The following is a 4,358-nucleotide window of genomic DNA, read 5'->3' as shown; positions in this document are numbered from 1 at the left end:
GCTGGATATAGTTTCTATGCCTTTGAATCTGTAGAGGCTTGATTTGTGCCCTATTCTGTGGTCAATCTTCAAAAAGGTACCATGTGGGAGTGAGAAAAAAGTGTATCTCATGATTTGGAGGTGAAAGGTTGTATAGATGTCTGTTAAGTCCATTTGATTTATGACATCATTTAGGTCCTTTATTTCTTAACTTATTTCTTGTCTAGATGATCTGTGCAGAGATAGTAGGGTGTTGAGGTTCTATCTCTCCTTCTAGATCTAAAAGTCTTTCCTTCATGAATCTGGGTGCTCCTGAGTTAGGTGCATAGATACTTTATAAGCATTATATCTTCTCGATGGATTAGCCCTTTTACTAAAACACAGTGCCATTCTTTGTCTCTTCGTACAATTTTTGTTTTAAAGCCTATTTTGTAGGAAATTCGTATCATGACTCCAGCTCTTTCTTGGTTTCCATTTGCATGGAATACCTTTTTCCAGCCCTTCACCTTTAGTATATGTATGTCTTTATCCATGAGATGAGTTTCTTTGTGGGAAAAAAATAGGGGGTTTTTTTTTTTTTTTTTTTTTTTTTTTTTTCCCATTCAGCCAGTCTGTGTCTCTCTTGATTGGAGAATTTAGTCCATTAACATTCAATGTTATCATCGATATTTCCAGATTTATCCTTACCTTTAAGTTGGCCATTGTTGTGGTTGTCTTTTATTTCCTTATTTCTGTCTGTTTATTCTTTAGTTTTTCTGGAACAGGACTCTCTTCAGATTTTCTTGAACAGCTGGTCTGGTGTTGGCAAATCCTTTCAGGTTTTATTTGTCTGAGATTTTAATCTTTTTTCCCATATGAAGAATAATCTTGCTGGATATAATAATCTTATTTGAAATTGTTTCTTTCTTAATAGTTTCAATATATCTTTCCATTCTTTCCTTCCTGGCATTGTTTCCATTGCAAGGCCCTATGTTAGCCTGATGGTATGACCATTGTAAATCACTTGACATTTCTCTGTTGCCAATTTTAGTATCTTGTCTTTATCTTGGGCGTGGCTGGTCTGCCTAAGATGTGCCTTGGGGAGGATCTTCTTGGGTTGATTCTATTTGGGATCCTTTGTATTTCTTGAGTCTGGATGTTTGAATGCTTCTCTAGACTTGGAAAGTTTTCTTCTAGGATTTCATAGAATAGAGTTTCCATGCTCTTACTTGCTTCTTCACCTTCTGGAACACTAATTATTTGGAATTTTTGACACTTAATGGAATCTAATATTTCTCGTATATTATCATTTGTTTTTGTAATTTTCTCTATCTTTAATGTGTTCCCTCCTCTGGTCAGAGGTTTAATTTTCTACATCTGAGATTCAATCTTCAGCATGTCTAATCGGCTTTTAATACTTTTGAGAGAGTTTTTGATTTCCTGTATTACAGACTTTAATAGCTCCATCTGATTTTTTTTTCTAGTGTCCATTTCTTCTTTCAATTTGAGGAAGGACTCCCTCATCTCCTGGAATTGATTTTCTCTTTTCTGTTCCAACTCAGAGTTTTGTCAATATTCTGTGACTTCTAGCCATGGGGTGTTATATTCACTTTAAAAAAATTTTTTTGGAGAGGTTTTTGCTATAGGGCATGTGCGCTTGCCTGACAGAGAGGGACAGAGAGACAGAAAGGGAGAAATTACTCCCTACGAGGGATGTTCATGCCACAATCCCTTCTTCTCCATTCTCATCTTGAGATCTTGGGCATGCATACACACACGCCTGGCACGAGTTTTTTAATCCACCGGGTCTGGCACTTGAACCGAGGTCAACTACGCAGTCAACTACATAGCGACATAGCCATTACGCTAACTGCTGGTCCCTTCACTTTTGAAAACGATTTTCAGAGAATGTTTCTGCCACTGGGAATGAGTTTGCTTTCCTTTTGCTGTGGATTATGTGCACCAAAGTCTCTCTTCCGTTGTGTTTAGCAATGTGGTTCCCACAGGAGGAGTCTTCAATTCAGGTATGTGAAGAGCAGTTTCTCCTTTTTCATAGGTGATTCAGTATAGAGCGAGGAACCAGGGAGCCTCACAATACTAGAGTGTTTGAAAACTATGATTCTAGACCTGTCTAGTCCCTCTGGGTAGGTGGAGGGTGAGGAGAAGATGACAATATGATAGGGAAGGAAAAAGAGTATGAAAGAGACAAAAGAAGTCACACACTGCACACTAGGGTAGTGCACAATTTCACTAGGGAGCTTCCGGCTCTGCTGGAAAACTGGGAGCTGTCCTATGGGGTAAGGTAAAGTAGGAAATTAGCAGAGAAAGAAGGAAACAGCAGCCTTCCTTTCTGTCAGGGAGGAGGAGGGCTCTGAGGTTGGGTTAGCTGGACTTAGGATGGAGCTGGAGCTGGGGGGAGTGAAAGGCCCTGCCTCCTTTTCCCTGTCTGGGCAGGAGCTGCAAATGGAACTGGGCTTATTTCAAGGATTGGTTCTGATTTGATTATCAATCCATTAAAAGAACTACTCACCTAAGGTTTAAAGACCAGGAGCTCAGAGATTTGGTGCAGAAACTTCTTTTGTACCATATATTTGAAATTCCTCAGCAATTGATGGCATCTTTTTATATTACCAAATTATGGAAACATCAATGCTAGTGCAGAGGAATTTACGAACAATTTTATTTCAAATCTCAGTGTCTGTTTTCATAAACACAAAATAGCTCTTGAATAAATTCTGTCCCTTGGTATCAAGGGGAAGAAAATGAGCCTGGAAGTTTTCATTTTTAGATAAGGCTAGTCCTATAGCAATTCTATTTTGAATTCTAGGAGGAAAAATTAGGACACTCCTTGGGGTGAGTTTTGGTAGCAACAAAAAGGTGAGGGATATTGTTGAGATTTTTCTTGATATTTAGTATCTACTACATGACCAAACATATTAACTTAAGGGGTTCATTTTAATCTTAAAGATTCTGATTCTCATCTGTGCATTATTAGTTCAGTTACATTAAAAAGGAAAAATAAACAGTGGAAATTTTTAAGAACACTGAGCAAATACTTGTCATAATTAGGATGTCTGTCTTTGTGGGATATTTGTAAGGTGCTGCAGTTGTTTTTACATGCTCCTGTATCTCCTTTTTTAGTCGTTCCTTGATCATGTGACTTGTAATCAGGGTACAGAACAATAAAGCTTTTACTACTAAAGATAATATTGAAACACAAGGAAGATGATATGTGTCATTTTATGTTTTAGTACATCTTGTTTGCTTTCTCCAATTGAAATATAAGTTACTGGTAAGGTGGGATAGAGGGTTTAAAGGAGTTTGATTCCAACTCTGTTCTCTTAACCCAATCAGTGGATTGCCACACCTCCTATTCTGCATCTTTATAAGAGAATCTGGGGCCTCTGCTTTATATATATTTTTCATTTTTAATAAGTTTACATTTGCCTTTGAAAAGTTGCACACCTAAATGTGTGGAAAGGACAAAAAAAATTCTTTTAATTTGGCTTGTTGGCCTCATACCTTATCTGTAATAGTATCCACTATTATCTTCAAATATTAATTGAAAAGTCCTATACTATTATGTAAAGTATTATTGCAATCCCTTTGATAAATTCTAGTCCTCTATTTTAGTTTTGCTTTAATCTGAATAATAGAAGGCATATTTTAAGTTCCTTTTTTTAGAGAGAGATTTTGCTATAGGTCACATGTGCTTATTTGAGAGACAGAGAGAGATACAGATTCAGAAAGTGGAAAATTCCCCAGGAGAAATGGCCATGCCACAATCCCTTCTTCTCCATTCTCCTTTTGGGATTTTGGGCACACAACCACACATGCCTAGCATGAGTTCGAAGCCACCAGGTCCAGGACTCTAGCTGCAGTCAGCCATGTGGGAATCTATCAACATAACAATTATGCCATCAGCTGAACCCAATTTTAAGTTTTAAATCACATCACAAACATTCCCATAGGTCTTGTAAGGTGTATCTTGTCATGGGACAAATACTGTGCACAGATGTAATAAAGCTTCATGTTATTGTGTTTGAAGTAAAGAGGGCTTGAGCAATGTAACAGAAAAGCCATAAGAGATGACCTGAAATAGTATGGTCCTGATATTTGTCTTTCGTGGAAACCAGATAGCTTTTTATTTGTCACAATAGAAAAACAGGTCATAAAGCATAAAAATAACATCTATACATTCTGTAGCATTTTAGTAGGCTTTTCATGAGGCATCTTTAAAGCATTTTAAGAAAAATACTGATATTGTCCAGTTACCCCTTCAAAACTGCTACAACGAAAAGCTATCCTTTCTCATAAGACTTCTTTTTTTTAAATATATATATATATATATATATATATATATATATATATATATATATCTTTCTCTAGAGTGTGTGTGC

General features: G+C 36.8%; 1 pseudogene; it reads right to left on the bottom strand.

The window, feature by feature from the left end:
• The window catches only part of LOC102500488 (ribosome biogenesis protein WDR12-like), a 38,003-nt pseudogene that overhangs the window by 19,600 nt on the left and 14,045 nt on the right, over positions 1–4,358 (bottom strand).

This window comes from Tupaia chinensis, unplaced genomic scaffold (assembly GCF_000334495.1).
Source record: "Tupaia chinensis unplaced genomic scaffold, TupChi_1.0 Scaffold000037_2, whole genome shotgun sequence".
NCBI classification, from domain to species: Eukaryota; Metazoa; Chordata; class Mammalia; order Scandentia; family Tupaiidae; genus Tupaia; species Tupaia belangeri.
This window is presented reverse-complemented; position numbering and strand designations above follow the sequence as displayed.